Source organism: Macaca fascicularis, chromosome 6 (genome assembly GCF_037993035.2).
Source record: "Macaca fascicularis isolate 582-1 chromosome 6, T2T-MFA8v1.1".
NCBI classification, from domain to species: Eukaryota; Metazoa; Chordata; class Mammalia; order Primates; family Cercopithecidae; genus Macaca; species Macaca fascicularis.
The window spans coordinates 39704772-39724227 of record NC_088380.1 but is presented as its reverse complement, the minus strand read 5'-3'; the positions used below and the strand labels follow the sequence as shown (position 1 = coordinate 39724227).

The 19456-nt window shown below is 41.5% G+C and overlaps 1 protein-coding gene across 19 annotated transcripts in view; it reads left to right on the top strand.

Annotated features, from left to right (window-relative positions):
• DAB2 (DAB adaptor protein 2) overlaps positions 1-19456 on the top strand; it is an 82849-nt gene that overhangs the window by 13344 nt on the left and 50049 nt on the right. For 15 of the 19 annotated variants that reach the window (XM_073993352.1, XM_065546192.1, XM_073993358.1 and 12 more), the window contains exon 1: positions 9392-9569. The exons of the other annotated variants lie outside the window; for them this stretch is intronic. The gene's annotated coding sequence lies outside the window, so the exon portion shown is untranslated. Of the gene's footprint in view, positions 1-9391; positions 9570-19456 lie in introns of those variants that run through there. 19 annotated transcript variants of the gene reach the window in all.

Below are 19456 nucleotides of genomic sequence, written 5' to 3'. Positions count from 1 at the left end.
CAGTAACGCCACTTGACAGCTTGAAATAAGCCATGGTGGGAGTTTTTAACACAGAGAAATCAACACATACAGTAAGTCAAGGCGTTTTAAATTCATGGATCTAGTTTACTCACCTACTATTGCCTATAATTCAAACTCAATCACAACAAAATATAAAAGTGTGTGTGTGTGTATATATACGCGTGTGGGCCAAGGGTGGAGGGAGAGAGAGAGAAGAAAAGCAGGAGGAGGAAGAAGAGAAGAAGAGACAGCATAATCGACTTGCTAGGTGTGGTTAACGTCTAACATTAGTTTTGAAAACTGCCTCACGTTCAATATAAGTCATAATAATAGAAAATGTCTACTTGTCAGATGAATGCATTTTGCATAAGTCTGTGATTATATGTTTCCTGGTTTGCCTCAGCAAAATGACTATAGGAATGAATGCATTTTCAGCCACAACTTGGATAATTCTAGACTGGTTTTCCGTCTCCCCAAACCAACACCTAGCATAGCCTTCCCAGGTGGTGTTTCTTCAGCAAATACAATTTTGGTAAGCTCAGTTCTTCCATGAAAGACCGACTCCACAGCAATCCAGGGGAAACCTGTGACATGGGTTTCCAGAGCTTTGGCTTCTCTCTCAATAGAAGCAAGTGGTGACGTTTCCTTCTCTGGGCTGCCCTGGAGGAATGTCCTTTCACCAAGAGAGACTGAGAAGGAGAACCAGTTTGAATATTAACCAAAATAAGAATGATTTCTTTGCTATGGGGAAAAAAAAGCAAAGTCGCTCCCCTTGGATGGTGTTATTATATCTGAAAGCGTGGTAGAAATTGTGCGGAGGTTATTGGCTATTTTGGATTAGCCTCACAACGTGTATCTTCCACCACTATTTATTCTAAAAAGCAGCTTGTATCCTGAACTAACACATACCCACACACACAGTGCACACACACACACGCTTAACACACATGCACACATTGCTACATAAACTCTCCTGAGCCCTTTCTCAGGGAGACATTTCTTCTTTCTGTGTCCCTTCACTGCTGTGCTCAGCCGTAATGTATCACTTCCCACTTTCTCTTCCCCCTCTCACCAATCTTTGTAGCATTTGTAAGCCAGACCCAGGCTTAGAGTCTTGTGGTGCAAGTCCAGATACCAGAGACAGCCTCGAAAGGGCATTGAGTCACAATCGATGAATCTGGTGAGGAAAAAATGAATCTGATGAGGCCATTGATGCAGAGGAAAGAAACAAATAGCAGGAGCTGAGATACAATGCCAAAGTGTGGCCAGGCCTGGTGGCTCACACCTATCATTTCAGCACTTTGGGAGACCGAGGCAGGTGGATGACAATGTCAGGAGTTGAAGATCAGCTTGGTCAAGATGGTGAAACCCTGTCTCTACTAAAAATACCAAAATTAGTCAGGCATGGTGACAGGCACCTGTAATCCCAGTTACTTGGGAGGCTGAGACTCTGTCTCAAAAAAAACAAAAAAAAGAAAAAGAGAAAGCCAGAGAAGGACAAGGAGCCTGGCAGACTGAAGGCACGGAGCAGTGACAGGAGCAAACAAGAGGAACATAATCAGTGTGCATTCCAAAGTTGGGTTGGAGAGTATGCACCACTTACAGCCTTTTCATTTCTCCATAAAATTTGTAGTAAGAGTTAGTGTTTCCTAGGGGTTAAAAGCACAAACCAAGGAACCAATTACCTGGGTTTAAAGACTGGCTCTGCCATTTACTAGTTCTGTGACTCCTGAGTCAGTTTCCTCATCTGTAAAATTGAGACGGTAGGTTTTAATGCACTGTATTTTTATGAGGTCTAAATCAATTAATACCTGGAAAGTACTTTAGAAGAGTGTCTATATAAACAGACGTGAAAGTAAGACAATACACATCCATGGACCTAGCATGAAGAAAAAAGATTACCAGCATGATTGGAATGCCCTTTTCTTTATCTCTCTAATTCCTCTCAGAAGTAACCACCACCTTAAACTTGTGATTTATTGCCACTGTTTTTATATACATTTATTTATATGGATATTTGTACCTCTAAGCAATAATTAATTTTATTTTTCGTATTTTAAGCCATATATAAATGGCATCATGCTTTCTGTCTTCTGTAACTTGCTCTGCTTATTTAATCCACCTATGTTGATACAAGCAGCTGTGAGCCATAGAGCCACACCATTGCTGTTATTGTTAAAGACTATTCCCAAGGGATGCGTGCACCATAACTTACTGTCTGTTTTCCTGTTGATAGACACTTACGTTATTTCCACTTTTGGCTATTCTAAACATTCTTAGACACATTTCTTAGCAAACAAGTGCGAGTTACTGCAGGCTGTTTTAGAAGTAAAATGTCTGAGTTTTAAGGTAAGCTTATTTTAAAATTTACTTAATATTTTTAAAATTATTCATTTAAGATGTTTGGAAAAATTTACATTATTTCGCATTATCATTATTTTGCATTGTCATCAGCACTGTGCTATGTGCTAACTACTACTGTCAACCCTTGACACATCTAACTTATTTCATTCTGATAACAACACCATGAGGGAAGTTCTACTATTTCCCTTGCTTTATAGAAGTTCAGCAATATTCCTCAGATACACAGCTGGAAAGCCACAGAGTTAGAATTCATACCTAGAGGCACTATTTCCAGAATCATGCTAAATGCGAAATAGAGTATAATAAAAAGCCAAGGTATTTTGGCCAAAAAAGCATTATAAGACCGATAAAAAGGTTTCATTGAAGGGGATGGGACTCCAAATAATCCAGTATGACCCCATTTAAATAATTATATCTGTAAGGACCCTATTTCCAAGGCAGGCACGTTCTGAGGTTTAGGTAGACATGAATTTTGGAAGGGCATTACTCAACCCAGTACAGGGATCCCCTTCTACCATATGTGGCCAAGGAGAGGAGTCTAACCACTTTTCTTATGACAAGCCTTTGAATATTTGAAGAGTTCTGCTAGTCACAGATGTCCCCTTCCTCCCCACCCCGCAGCATAAAGGCTGTCTTGCCCTGGCTGTACGTGCCCATTTCAGTGAGGCCACATTGGGAGCCCTCAGCAGTTCTGATTCCCGGAAAGGTCCTCTCGCTGTCCAAGTGGTCCTGCTCTGGACACACTTCCATTTGTCAGTGTATTTCTCATGAAATAGTATGCATAACAGAAAATGCTTTTTCAGGTGTGGACAGACCACTACAGGGTACAGTGGACCCGAAGAGTTGTTACTAGCCACTAGAATTATGGTTAAGTCAGGCTGTGTGACCTGTGCAGTTCTAGATCTTTCAGAAGACTTGGGTAGTAGTTCTAGCTCTGTCTCTCACTCTGTGAACAGAAGTAAATCAAGGTTCCTGCACCAACATTTCTTAACCTTTAGAAACCAGATTACTTGCCTAACCTGTTTGTCAATGATGTTGTGAGGATAAGTATAAGATTGGTACAAAAGATTAGACAAAATCCTCAGATAAAAAACAATAGAAAGAATGTGGAATGGCCATAAAACCACAATGCAATGGAATTTAACCTTTTTTTTTTTTTTTTTTTTGAGACGAGTCTCCCTCTGTTGCCCAGGCTGGAGTGTAGTGGTGGGATCTCCAATCACTGCAAGTTCCGCCTCCCAGGTTCACACCGTTCTCATGCCTCAGCCTCCCGAATAGCTGGGACTACAGGCGCCCGCCACCGCGCCCGGCTAATTTTTGTATTTTTAGTAGAGACGGGGTTTCACCGTGTTAGCCAGGATGGTCTCGATCTCCTGACCTCGTGATCCGCGCGTCTCGGCCTCCCAAAGTGCTGTGATTACAGGCGTGAGCCACCGCTCCCGGCCAGAATTTAACCTTGTTTTATGCTATGGGGTCCTTTGATCATCCAGGGAAATCTACAGTGCGCCTCTCCAGAAAATGCACATATGAACAGGCGCACAAACGCTTGTGTGAAGCATATGCATGTACATGTGGTTCACACTCATTAGAGAGTTAAATCATCCTGGAGTCCAGACACAGCTTCCCTCCATTCTCTAATGAAGACATGACTTTGAACATGAGCACTAAACGAGTACAGCAAATGGTATTCCTTCTTCATTCACAAGTGACCATTCCACTTTAAAACTGAGGCTATTCAACCAGCCCAGAAACCTAAGCACATCACATGCGCATGCTTGGAGTGGAGCAGAAGTGTTTAGGGACAGAATCAAATGTCTTTGAATGGTTAGACCTGTTTTCCTTTTTTTTCTTCTTTGTGATTTTTTTTTTTTTTTTTTTTTTTTTTTTTTTTGAGACGGAGTCTCAGTCTGTCACCCCAGTCTGGAGTGCATTGGTGCGATCTCCACTCACTGCAACCTCTGCCTCCTGGGTTGAAGCAATTCTCCTGCCTCAGCCTCCTGAGTAGCTGCAACTATAGATGTGCGCCACCACGCCTGGCTAATTTGTGTGTGTGTGTGTGTGTGTGTGTGTGTTGTTTTTTAGTAGAGACGGGGTTTCACCATTTCTCTCAGGAGAAAAGCAGCAACTCTCAAAGTGTGGTCCCCAAGACCACTGCATCAGAATGGCCTGGAAGTGCTGATTAAAACACGGATTCTGTGCCGGACGCAGTGGCTCACGCCTGTAATCCTAGCACTTTGGGAGGCCGAGGCTGGCGGATCACGAGGTCAGGAAATGGAGACCATTCTGGCTAACACGGTGAAACCCCGTCTCTACTAAACACACAAAAAATTAGCCGGGTGTGGTGGTGGGCGTCTGTAGTCTCAGCTACTCGGGAGGCTGAGACAGGAGAATGGCGAATGGCGTGAACCCGGGAGGCGGAGCTTGAGTGAGCAGAGATCACGCCACTGTACTCCAGCCTGGCGACAGAGCAAGTTTCCGTCTCAAAAAAAAAACAAAAACAAAAACAAAAAAAAGACAACAACCAGATTCCCCGGTACCCTTTCCAGATAAGTCTCTGAGGCTGAGCCCAGGAATTTACCCTGGTAGCCAGCTTCCAGGATGACTGTCGTAAATATTACAATTTGAGAAACTATTGCTCTGGAGGCTGAATTAAGCAATGAGCATACTGATGAATACTCACTTTTGAAAAGCCTAAAGGTAGACCTCCATGAAAACTATTTGTAAGATTTCCTTTCTTCCTTTCCTTATCTTAAAATGATATAATCTTTAAACACACACACACACACACACACACACACACACACACACACACAACCTGTACATATATCATTTCACTTCGATGCATAAATGGGACCTATATCTGCATAAAGACTATTTTCAGTTTTTTCATTTTTGCATGGCTCCCACACCTTTTCTCTGCCCTTGTCTCCACCAGACCCCTAGTAATCTGTTCTGGAACCTCCTTTATAATCCTTCATATACGCACACAAACATATACACCCAAATATATATAAATAGGTGTTGCCTTTTATATTACTAAAATAGAAACATCTTTTCCATGCTTTTCTGTACCTTGCCTTTCTCATTCAAAAAAACCTAATAGAAATATTCCCATATTACAAAATTTGACTCTAATTTATTCTTTTGAATGGTTACACATGACTGCACCAGTATGGATGAGTCATAACATATTCAGTCATTCCCCATTGACAGGCATACTTTGTCCTAGCTTCCTGCTGCTATTAGCTATACAATTAACAATCTTGGGGCAGGTCGTGGTGGCTCATGCCTGTAATCCCAGCAATTTGGGAGGCCGAGGCGGGTAGATCACTAGGTCAGGAGGTCGAGACCAGCCTGGCCAAGATGAAACCCATCTCTACTAAAAATAAAAAAATTAAATGGGCATGGTGGCGGGCACCCGTAATCCCAGCTACTCAGGAGGCTGAGGCAGAGAATTGCTCGAACCCGCCGAGATCTCGCCACTGCACTCTAGACTGGGTCACAAAGCAAGACTCTGTCTCAAAAAAAAAAAAAAAAAAAATCCTTGCATATTACACATGAACTTTATTTCTAGTGGATCGATTCTTACTCCTAGGATAGAGAATTGTATGTGTTTGCTACAATAACAATTAATATTAGTATTCCTGCAGGGTTTTATATATTTTCATTTTTGATAACTCCTGCTAAGTTTCTTTCCAAGTAAGACAGTATTTATTTGAATGGTAATTTTTATAAGAGTATTTACTTCCCTTTCACAATTTCTCATTATAAAAATTTATATTGATAAGTGAAGTGTAATTAGTTATATACATTTATATTATTGAATTTTAAATGTTCTTCATTTTACAAGTACCAATTTTTCCAAGTACCCTTGTGGTCTACCACCTGAGTTTCGTTAAAATTGCACAAAACAGAAAAATACATGTTAGTTCTGAGGTGCTATTGGGGTATAAGCAAGAAAACAAAACACAAACAGGCTGCCTTCTATGAAACTATCCTCCAAATATTTTAGATCAGATAGATAGACAGGTAGATGGATAGACAGAGATACGAAAAAAACCTCTGGTATTTGTTTTGACTTGCCAGCCACCCAAATCTGGTAGGATCAGTTTTTCTGTAATTTTAAATATGCAAGACTGGTCAAGGTCAAAGAACATTTTCTGGGAACAATAGCCATTCTCTTCATTGTTTTCTTAATGACAGGAAGAAGAAAAAAAAGAGAGAGAGAGAGAGATGTGACCTTGCTAGGTCCACTTCAACAAATCCTTGTTTGATTTTAACATCTCTAAGTGTCCAGCAAGCCATCAAAGGTACACAGGCAGTTTACCTTACAACCAGTTCCAAAGTGCCATTTACAATTCATGGGAAATGACAGGATTCAAAAGGGGCAGTTTAAGGAAGACAAGAGCAGTAGAGAGGGGGATAGAAGAAGCGATGGAGAAGGAGGAGAGAAAGGATTAGGTCTGTGAGCTAACAGGGGAAAACAGCTTAATTATGGAAGAAAAGACACATGCATAGGATAGTTCGAACAGGCAGAGTTGCTGTGGAAGCACATTCCAGGAAAATCTTAAGAGATTACTTTAATAATAAACCATGCATTCTTCAGCAAGCCATCACGGGATTAACTACCCTTTCCTAGGCTGGGAGCACAGTCATTTGTTTTATTTTATTTTTTCCTTCTCTCTCACAGGCAGGTTTTCTGCAAGGGACAATTGCCATTCAAAGGCTATTGTTTTTCAAACATTGCACTGACTTTTCCTTACTTTAATTTTCTAAACATAAATTTCAGTGGTGATTAAAAAAAAGACCATTATTTAGGCAGGGTGAACATCTGGGTGGGCTTAGGTGCGATTCTCCAAAGGGAAGGATGTTCATTTTAGACTTGTTGAAAAGTGAACAACTTAGATGTGACGGAGACAATGTTTCACTGGGGATAAAAAGAGTTAAATTTCTTTTTTTTTTCTTAATGTGAGCAGGACATTGACTTACTGCCAGAAGCAGTATCAGTGCCCTAGAGATATAAAAATACAGTTCGAACCAGAATTCTCCACTGTCAACTCTTCAGATTTCTGTGCAAAATAAGAGGTGCCTATTTTAAGTTGTAAGTGTGAGCCCACTGCTCTTAAATGAACTGTTTTCATCAAAGTCTTCTCTTGAAACTACAACTCATAGCAAATCATTTTCTTCCTCTGGCTTCTTAGACAAATCCCTTCCATTTGGTGGGGTAGAGCAAACATAAGTTAGTATTTCTTGGTAAGAGTCTTTCAATTAAAAAAATATATTTGAATGGGCACTTCTTAGTCTAGAAAATATTACGTGTTGAGGTTAAAAGAGACACCCATGTCTTTCTAATTATCAAAGTCCCCATTTGCCTGAAATCAGCAGCCCTTTTTCCAACTACCTAGCCAACAGAGTGAAACTGGACTTCTAGATTTTAGAAACAAAGTCTTGTGTTCTACAATGTACTAGAATTAAATTTCTCTGCATAAATGTTATAAATAGAATACTATCCTAGGACTAAAATTTGTATACTTCCTGTCATTCATACAAAGTCATTTTTTTAATAGCAAATTACCTCTGGGGAATATTGAAAACTGCCAGCGTGTCCCTCCCTGCCTCTGCACCCCTAGGTGTGTCAGGGGATGAGAAATAGTAGAGTTTGGGGAGGTAGAATTCCGGGCCAGCTGTGCTGCTCTGCACCCCTCAGTCTCCCCGAACACCGGTTGTTTCAAGCCTGACCTACTTGAGAGCAGACATTGCCACTCACATTGAGCTACCCCAAATTACACAGTGGCTTCGCAGTCGAGGCTAGGCATGGACCACAAAATATATCCTTGGTGTCCCACGAGCCCTATTTGAACCCTCAGTTTCCAGAGGTAAAATGCAAATCCACTGTGTTGCTTACTTGATAAAATCAATAACCCCCTCCCATCCGAGATACAATTTAGCATTTTCACATTTACTACCTGCTACCTCTGACTTTAAAGAATTAATTTTTTTTTAAAGGGAAAAGAGACACGTCTTTCACAAGAGTAATTTCAGAATTCTCCAAAAAGCAGCAGAGCTTCTGTGGATGTTTTACAATAGTTCTTGATTTTAAAATATGGAGAAAATGAATTCTCAGCTTGTTTACACCCATTAAGATTAGCTGTGGAGTACCTTCTACCGCTCAGCACTCTACCTTAACATTTTTAAATATTTTATTTCTTGCAGTTCATGTTTTTCCTAGAGGTACAGGAAGTGTTATGGAAATTCATGCAGATAAAGTCATGTTGTGTGTCTACGTATGGGTGTATATACACTGTAAGAGAAGCCTATATAGAATCTCTGATTGTATCACAATTATAACTTATTTAATAGGCTACATAGTCGTGAACATATTTTGCTCATATCGATTTCATAGAGAGAATGTTATTTTTATATCCACATATACATGATTATATTTCATATGTAAATACAGTATGTTTTACATATGCACACATAGATTTCCCACTAATTTAAGCGCATTTGCATCCGCAGTGAGGGAGACGCTAATTTCTTCTAAGGGGGGCAAATCCAATCGCGCGATCAACTTTAGAAACTGCAGATCTGCGCAGGATCCGTTGTCCCTTGTCAGGAAAGTCAGGAGTAAAGGCAGCCCTTTGTTCAAAGGGCCCCAACGGGTTGGTTAGGATGACTCCGTGTGCCACATCACTCTCAGTGGCAATCCAGGGAGCGGATCTGTGAAACGAAGCTCGGTGGATCCCACCCCTTTCCTCCAGAGCTTCCCTTTCCTGTCCTTATTTGCACCCGCCCCCCGCCCGCGTCGGTCTGGGACTTTTGACTTCGTCCCGAACACATTTCCACTCCCGTCGCTGGGTCCCTGCGATCGCCCCCAGCTGGTGGGGCTCGCGGAACCCAGGGGAGCCGGGTCCTCTGTGCCGCTGCAGCGCGAGTTAATAAACAGTTAAGTTTGAAAGACTCTGCAGACACGTTGAGGGGGAGTTACCAAGCCCAGGCAGCAAAAACATCCTGGCACATTCCTGGGGAGTCCTCAGCTGCCAGCATCTGATTAGAACCATATCTCTCGCCGGGAGTGGCCGCGCGGCTCCGAAGCTCCCGGCCGGCTGCTATTTAAGCGAGGCCCGCCGCATCCGCTGCGCTGCAGCCTGGAGGCTCCGGGCGCGGGGAAGTCATGCTCGCTTCGCGGAGGCAATAGCTAGCCGGTGAGTAGCTTCGAAACCCTTCTTCCCTCTGGCTCCATTTTTTTTTTTTTTTTAAAGATCTCCTTCTCTCCTTTGCTCCCCGTCTCTCGTCCCCCGCTACCCGTCTTTGGGTACAGACCTTGGGCTGTGGGGAATCTTAGAAATGAGACCGTGTGCTAGGGGAAACCAGCAGTTTTGTGGCCTGACATCTGAGGAATGCTTCCACGGAATGTATTTACCTTTTGAATCCGACTCCAGATGTCCAGCTTGTGACATTTAACAAACGCCTCCTTTTGTGTCGTGTGTGTGTGTGTGTGTGTGTGTGTGTGTGTGTGAAAGGTCTGCTGGCAGCCCTCCTAGGACACTGAGGTGGCTGCTGACCGCCTAATTAACTCCTCGAAGGGTGTTTATTTTTGCTGTGTGACAAAGGCTGAGGACCTGGCTTGTGCCCACAAGAAGCTTTTTCCTGGTGACTGACAACATATGGCATTAAAATGTGAACTTTGTCTTACACCGGCATTCCCAAGGAATTATCTACCCAAGGGACTTAAGAAACTTGTTTTATATCCCCCGGAGCAGGGAGCAGGGTTTATATGGCGCTTGTCTGCCTGTTGTAAGCCGGTTAAAAAGATTAAGTAAGAATTCTAAAACGGGGTGGGGGGGGGGGAAATGAATGGGTTAAAACCATGGAGCCTCAGTCAACATAGCGGTTTTCATAGCATAGAGCTGACTCTGTTATTTGTTTCTGCCGTCTTTCCCTCTTGACTTAATTCTGAGCCTGGAATTCAGGTCCGCAGTCAGTTTCAGCAGGGGAGCTGTTTGAGTCCAAAGGGAAATTTAACTGGATTAAAAACACTTAAGGAATCTGGATGTTATCTCCACCCCAGCCACCCCCCACCTTTTCCCCTTTTTTTTAGTTTTTGTTTGGAAGGAAGAGAGCCACTCTGTAAACTGAGAAGAGCAGAAACAAGCTTCCAGACACATGGAAAGACTTAAAAATTATGGAGGGGCGACTTCACGAATAGTAAATGTTGCTATTGCTCTATAAAGCGACTTAATGAAAAAATTTCTGGCCTTAGTCAGGCAAAGCAGGGGCATAGGGGAAAAGGAGGTATGATATAACGAATGCAAACAGAAGTAATGGGAGTGGAAAGAAGGCAGTTACAAAAAATGCCTTTGAGATGTCTGATAAGCCTCTTGGAATGGCTTTGATGTGATGTATACTTGATTGTCCTTACAATCTTGAGGTTGGCTTCTCACACAAATGCACGTACTGGCTGTTGGGGAGGGCAGAAGTAGCTGGGGAGGAGGGAGCTTGCAGCTACCAAATGGATTGTCACCATGCTTCTTACCCCAGCAGCCAGACTTTGGGAGGCTGCTGTTCTCTGGGCCAGGTGCCCCGCCCACTCCAGGTTCTGTGTCTCCCCTCTCGGAAGGGAGATGGCCCTCAGTGACACTGTAAGAAAGTTTATTGCCTTGAGAATTCAGGAGTATTCGAGGCTTGAGCCCTTTGAAATCTTTAGAAAAGGACCTTTCTGGTGGAGTGCTGGACATGTGGAAATAATGCCACACTTAACAAGGAGAGTACAATGGGAAAGTCTTCTAGAGAAAGCATGAAGAAGACCTAGTGGTCTTTGCCAATGTGTGTTTCTGGGACAGACCACTTTTTCCAAATCCTTAATCAGTTTCCTCCTAAGGCCAACTGAATTCTTTTTGCTGTTGCTGGTGAATAACTTCCCCCTTCTTTTCCCACTCCCAGCTCGATGGATCCCTTCTTATCCAAATGACTGACCTAGAAACCAGTTCTTTTTCAGCTGTACCCTTCTATACTTTACCCTATAACCAGAATAAGTAGATGGTAGAGGAATGTCTTCCAACTTTGAGCCCATACACACATGTATTTGCCATTCTGGGGATCTTTGATCTTGATGGTTGATCTTTACCTGAGGATGTAAGTGAGGGAAGAAAGCACTTGTTAAAAACCTTGTCTAATTTGTGAAGGGCAAAATCCAGAGTTTGCATTTCTACTGAAGACTTTTATAGTTTTAGATTAAACTGAAAGTCCAAATTCCTGTGCATTAGGCCTGTTTGTTGTCTTTCTCCAAAGGTTGAATGGATTTCAGTCGCCTTGTTTGGGTTGAAGGGCACTGCTTTTAAGGCACTTGTTGGCATGAAGGTAGAACAGGGACCTCTAGCAGCTGCTGACCAGCTGTTTGAGAATGATATTTACTGGCCTGCTCAACCAGTCCTCGATTACCTGAAGGTTAAAGGAGCAAGAAGATATCGTCCTTGCTGAGTGCTCCTGGCCAAGCAGGAAGCTTTGCTGTGACATGGGCTTTTATGCTGCTTCATTTCTAACTCTACCTTCATATGTCCATAAACCTAAGTTTGCTACCGCTGATATTTCACCTGGATAATTTTGAAGGCTCTGCGTGTTTCTCTTCCTCATTCCCTTAGCCTGAGGATTTAATTATTGTTCTTCTTAAAGACAGAGCCAAGACGTTGAAATGCTTGGGAAAGCTGCTGAGAGTTAGCCCTCCTGGGGTTTGAAGTTGTCCTAATGCTCGTCAGAACATACTTCCCCAGCTGGACAGACTCGAAAGCTTACTGGCCAGGAAGGTTTAGGTAACTAACCAGACACATAAGGTTTTTTACCCTTTAGATAGAACCAGAATGGGAACCAGATTAGCAATATGAAACACCTGAGTAACAGGATGTGGTATTTTAAAATTCTCCCTGGCACTGCTATGTAATGCTAAAGTTGAAGCTGTGCCGCTGAATTGCACAAAGGTTGGCCAAAATCATATTTAGATGAAACAGATTTTTGTTTTGTTTTGTCAGAGTCTGCCTCTGTTGCCCACGCTGGAGTACAGTGGCGTGATCTTGGCCCACTGCAGCCTCTGCCTCCTGGGTTCAAGAGATTCTCTGACCTCAGCCCCCTGAGTAGTTGGGATTAGAGGTACCCGCCACCATGCCTGGCTAATTTGTTTTTTTTGGGTTTTTTTGTTTTTGTTTTTTTTTGTAGTAGAGACGGGATTTCACCATGTTGGCCAGGCTGGTCTCGAACTCCTGACCTCAAGTGATCCACCCATCTCAGCCTCCCAAAGTGCTGGAATTACAGGCATAAGCCACCAAATCCAGCCAGATGAATCAGATTTAACATCAGATATGTGTCTTTAAAGGAGACTCAACTCATGATGTCAACATATCCTGACTGGATTAACTGGTGGAAATCAGAAGGAAAGCAGACTCCTCGGTCTTTACTTAAAGGCAAAAAACAAGCAGATTCCTGATTAAGGGAACAAATGATGGCTGGTATGGACACAGAGGGCTAACATTCAACACTAGCTGCCTCCGGCAGGGCACAAGTGGATAGTAGTTGAGAACTACCTTCTGAAGTACTATTGCCTGGGTTCAAATCCTAGCTACAGGGTTGCAGGTTACATGGCTCTGGGCACATTCCATAACCTCTCTGTACTTCAGCTTGCTTCTCTGGGGAGAATAATAGTACCCCAGGACTGCTGGGAACACAGTTCATCTAATGTACTTGGAATACTTTTTTCCATCTGATTTTGAAGGTTTTGTTTGTTTGTTATTGCTCCCCCCTGAACAATTGAATTAAGTGTCTTTTTGAAAACTGAAAGCAAATGGAAAATGTCTTCATGAAAATTAAATACCCCTCACTTACCTGAAAAAGGTTAATTATTCAAGCACTTGATTTTAATAAAGCCAGTGTGTTTGCTTGTGCTCACACTAGAACAGAGAGGGAGTTACTCTCTGTTCTCGTCCTGGAAGCCTGCACTTTGGTTTGGTCAGGCTGACCTCGCTGGTCTCAGTTAAGTCCTCCCCATACCCTCGCAGACTCCCGACAGAGAAGGAGCAATCCTTCCCCCTGAAGTCAGCATTATCACAGAAGGAAGTGGGAAGGGAGGGACCACCCGGACTAAACTGAATGACTAGGCTAGAAATAAAAATTCTTCCGAGTGTGTGCAGGCCCCATACTATCCTTGCCCACATAGCTGGGCAGGTTGCCATGGTTACTCCCCTTCTCGCATCCTTCTACCCTGGAAGGAAGCCTGCCTCTCTAGGGTAAGTAGAATCTGAACAAATTGCTTCCTGGTCTAAAAATGGAAGTTACTAAGTGAAGTAGAATCTCCTCTCTACTTATGTGACCCCCTCCAAACTTATTTTAATCCCCATACTTGATTTTCTAACCTTCCTAATTCTTGCATCATCTAGATAGCAAAATGTAAAAGCTTATGAAATTTCTGGAACCTAAAAGTTACTACCGCAATACAGAAGCAGCCTGGCAAGTTTTCCCTACTACATTTATACTAGCTAGCTAGGGGCAAGTGATTTTCAACTAAGTTCAACGGGTAAAAATTCTAAGTGAATGGGGCAGGCTGAGTGAGTGTTAAGTTGAAGGTAAACAGAATGTATGAGGCCTGTCACTTAGATTTTCTGGTAACCATAGAGTAAAGAGAGCAGGTAAATAGGAAGCAACAATCCTAGAATGCTGAATTTGAAGCACCATTCAACCTAGAAGAAATTTGGGTGAGGGAAATATGGTTTAATGTTGTTTCTTGGTAAAAAACTACCCTATTTCTATCTAGCAGTATGACGCAAAATGTTACTCCCAAAAAGACTTTGATGTTTATGTGAAAAATGAGCTGCCATACTACAAGTTTGCATTTGACAAATTAATTCAGTCTTTCAAAATTGGACATTTAGCTTGATGTGTATTTCACAGCTTGAGAGAACTCATCTAAGACATTAGTTCTCAGAGTTGATTCCCAAACCAGCAGCATCAACATCAGCTGGGGACCTGTCAGAACTGCAAACTCTCAGTCCCCACCCCAGGTCTCCTGAACTAAATTCTGGCAGCAGGGCCCATCCAGCTGTATCTAAACTAGCTCTCCACCATGTAATCTAAGAGTAACTTTCATAATTCAGTGGTTTTAGGATTCAGTTGTTCAGTGGAAATCATAACAAAGTATTTGAATTCCTTCAGTCATGGAGACAATAAAGAAAAAGCATTTAAACACAGTGCAGTTTAACTGAACCTTAGGATGCAGAAAGATGAAAAAGCATGGGCTTTGGACATTCTTCCCATATACGAAGTATGGCTTTCTTGATCCTAGGAAATCCAATATACTTTTGGTTTGATATTATCACCTCACTTCCAAATCCTTTCCCCTCTGCTGGGGTTTTTAGAGTATAATTAATCTCCATTTATTAGGAGACTGTCCCAGTTACCTCTTTTAAAAAAGATTCCAGTAAACTAGATCATTACCCTTGAACCAGATGGTTTTCTCTAACCTATAAAACTCTGTATTTGGTTTTTATGCCATGTCTAGAAGTGCAGATGAAGGCCTCTCCATACATGAAGCTACTTCATTTAGTGTTTGTGAAGTTTAATGGCTAATGAAGCACTGCTCCTTTCTCCCATTCGACTTTCACTTTAAGTAACCTGAAATAGAAAAGATATCTCTATTTCTTGGCTCCAATATGATGAGTATCTTGCCCAAGGTGTTATCAGTAAGTGGTAGAGCCAGGATTCAATTATGAATCTTTATGATTTGCATCTTGGCGTTTATCTGAGTGCTTAGCAATTACCTACTATGTGAAGTCTGACGCTAGGTTAGCAATGGAAAAACTCGCAGTGAGCAGAAATCAAAACAAAAGTCTTCCTCATGTGTGACAAAGGACAGGATAGAGAGTTAAACAGACTTGCATGGGAATGGCAGTGCTGCCATTTCTTGGGCATGCTATTCAATGTCTCTGGCCCTTAATTGTGTCACTTATCTTGCAAAAAACAGTCCTAAGAATGCCTGATGTTAAACAGAGATCACATCTCAAACTGAAAAATACAAGGGTGTAATGTACAAGTATATAATTGGAACTCTGGTTTTGAAAAGCCAACACGGATTCATGGTTAAGAGCTTGGGTTCTAAGCTGCAAATGACTGTGCCCACAGCCTTGCTTTGCCATATAAGACAAGCTATATAAGGCCTGAGCTTCATTTCTCCATAAGGAAATGAGTTGCCTTGATTTTAAAATTAAAAACTCCTCAGAACTCCTGCAGTTGCTTCTGAAATGTACCTGTCCTAGAAATACAATTCTCAACGCAATAACTAAGCTGATATTTTTTAAATGGTCTTGTTCTCATTGTTTTTGAGTATCAGGCAAGCTAAATTCTAGAGATCCACACATTCAGGCTGAAAATTAGAAGACTGTCTTTCCTATATATCTTTAAACTGTTAAATGTGAATAATCAAGGAGGAGAATGCGGCAATGCTTCATAAATTAGTAGAGGCGCACAGATGTTAACTTTAAGGTACCACTTAAACCTCATCTGAGCAGAGCAGTTAAGTCCTGTTAAGGTCTATAGTTAATCCATACCCAAAGAACTGGAAAGCGAATAACTTCATCCCTAATTGTGTCCATATTGAAGACAGCTGCCCTCTCTGTTCTAAACATTGCATCCAAATGATCTCACTTATTTTTTTATATTTTAAGTGTCCTATTAGGGAGCCAAGACCTGGTCTAGTCTTCTGTAATATGTAATTCAGATGCTAAAGTGCTTTTTGTTACCATTTAATGCAACAGAAATAAACCAAGTGTGTTTGAACATATGTCAGAGGGCTGGCATAATCGTATGAAGAATGCTCAACCAGTTTGGCTTTGGGACAAAATGTGAATCTACTAGGGAAACATACAATTGCCCTCTGAGTCAGAAGATCAGAAGTTACAGTGGCTACACACAGTAGGTGCTCAAATATCCATCCTTTAAAGGGAAGTGTCAGCTGTGCTTTAATTATATCAGCATTGGGTTTTGTTGTTATTGTTGTTACTTGATTTTGTTTTGTGTTGCTTCCTGCCCACTTTACCTCTAAAATTAAACGACTTAAATGCAATTCATTTTTGAAGTAGAAAACAAGTATGTGCTGATAGAACAGGCTTTTCCATCAGTAGTTGGTTGCTAGTAAGGAGGGTTAATACTGATTTCTGCCTGGGCTAAGGTTCAACTACAGCTGAGGCTTTTCAGAAAACATACATGTACTAGAATTGAAATGATAGGTAGTTATATTTCATGTCCACGCTGTCTTCTAAAGGATAGCTTGATGCAGAGATGCTTGCTTAACTGCCTGAAAACTTGTTTTTTGTGATTTCTGGTTTGTCTAACTGGTCTAAAGTCCCCAATGACTAAAAGCTGATAGTAATTGAAAGTTGGATGCAAATATTTACTTTAGGGGGACACATAGATGATGAGAGCTGCCTATAAGATAGTTAGAGAAAATAGTAACTACTCAACTAACATACGATTTTATTATAATTAAGTGGTACAGAGTGTTGTGTGGGTCCAGAGGGAGAAAAAGGCCATTGGTGTGTTAATGGATTTGGCTTTTAAAGGAACAGTGGAAGTCAAATAAGCAAAGGTAAGAAGAGAAAATGCATTTTAGGCAGCAGCACATATGCAAATCATGTAGTTGGATGAACTTAGGGTATGCCTAAAGAACTCTGACTGGCCAGTTTGGCCAAGAGACAGTACAGGTGGCATAGGGCTGAGAAATGTTTGAGTTTGAAAAGTAGGGATGAATTGTACTGAGCCATGGATGTCAGGATAAGAATTTTGATCTTTTTAAATTATTGCTATTATACTTTAGGCTCTGGGGTACATGTGCAGAATGTGCAGTTTTGTTACATAGGTATACATGTGCCATGGTGGTTTGCTGCACCCATCAACCCGTCACGTACATTAGGTATTTCTTCTAATGCCATCCCTCCCCTAGCCCCCTAACCCCTGACAGGCGTGGGTGTGTGATGTTCCCCTCCCTGTGTTCATGTGTTCTCATTGTTCAACTCCCACTTATGAGTGAGAACATGCGGTGTTTGCCAAGCAGATCTTGTCATTAAAGCAGGAAAACCAAATGCTGATTAGGATAACTTAACCTGACTCTATTGGCAGAATGCGTTTGAGTGGAGATTGCTTAGTAGTTGAAGAAAAGCCTATATTTCTTTAAAAATCATCAAAGTAGAGAAAAGAGTTGCCTAACCTAAGATTAAGGTGCAAAGAGAAATATTCATTACCCCTAATGTTTTAAGTGCACTGCTCATTAAAAGACTGCGTCGAGCCTAGAAGAGTAGGGCAAATAATTTTCGGATCCCAAAAGCTTTTTTGAATTGAGGGAAGAGCTCTACATGAATCAGAGGGCAATGATAGGTCATGGCAAACGTGGGGAAATGGCTGGTGGGAGGCTGGTGAAGACTTCCCTGAGACCACACATCTTGAGTGGCCTTGGAATGAAGGTTTCCATGAAATTCCAGAAGGTGAAGGCAGTACATATTACAGGCTAGCAGGCCACACAAGAAAGTCTGGTGTGTCTGTGTGTCTGTTCAGGGGAAACGGAAGACAACGGCCTTTTCAGAGAGCAGGTGGCCATGTATATGTATAGTCTGCAGCCTGATTAGAAGGGCTTTAAATCTCAACTTGAATGTGAATGGAGGAATTGAACACTGATACCTAATTAATACAAAATCAGGAAAGCTAGGAGGACAGTAAATACTCCTACAAAAATTTACCCATAAAGGGAGATCAGTTACAACCAGAGTCTCTTACACACCTTAGACTCTCACTGAAGCCCTTTGGAGAAAATGGAAGAAAGAGCTCATCCCATAAGGAGTTGTTTGTTTTTTTGTTTGTTTTTCACTTTAAGTGTTTTAAATATATTAAGGAGTACCTATGCCATGTATGTAGAAAAGATCAACGAACACCGTAATATAAGTCTGCTAATCATGAGGAACATGTATGATACAACGTGGCATAGCTTTTTAGGGAGGAGGAACTCAGGGCGGCGGTGAGGCAATGTTGAGAAGAAATGCTGGAACTCAGTAAAAAAAGAAAAAAATATATGATGGGGAGGGAGGAGAGGTATGAAAATAAAGGGTAATTATGAAAAGTAGAGTTTCAGAAGTTTGACGCATTCATTAAACATGAACAGTTGAGGATAAAATCTTAGCTTCATTGTAAGCTGCAGACAGTACTGTTGTGGATCTTTTAGGTATATCTGCACACAACATACATTCTGTAATGTTGTTCCCACTTAGTGTATAGTGATGCAGATGTTCCGTTTTCTGCACAAGAGCTGTTTCCTAGAAATGGTGGGCACAACCATGTTCTGTATTAGGATCTGGACTCTTACACTTCATGCAGCTAACATTTGTGGAGGGCTCACTACTTGTAGTGATCATCAAGTCCATTTCCTTGAAGACTGACATTGACCAAGTGCTACCTGGTAGCCCCTTGATAATGCTCTTGTGACTTGGTAGTGCTCTTTAAATAACCAAAGCCAGCTGTAGGGACCATTGGTTACATTTTCATAAGATTGTTTCACTGAAATCTGAGATTCAATATTTGGCCTGATCTGAAAGTGACACTCTTGTATTCTTAGAAAATCTGGTAATTAAAAGTGCCACAGAACATGTCTGGTTCTAGAATACAGAAGTTCCCTGAATTGCTTGTACTTCTTAAGTGATTGCCAGATTGAACGCCAAATGAGCGTAGTGTTTCCTTCTGGTGTTTATGAAGACAGTGTTGATTTAGAACTTTGGATTTTATGACAACACTGAAGGAAACATCACTGATATTCTTCAATACCCTCAGGTGTAACAGAATTGCTCCCTTCTGGTACTGCCATACAGATGCTCCTTTAGATTGTAATGTGGTTATAGGAGACTCACCAATATTAAATGTAACCATCCCCTCAATTCGTGTCATAATTTAAAAAAATTGTTGAGGAGGGTTATTAACCTTTCAGACAACATTTGCATCTTTCCATAATTGATATCAATACAGCAATTTATATATAATTCCTTTAAGTAATACTACTTTTTCTTCCTGTTATGAA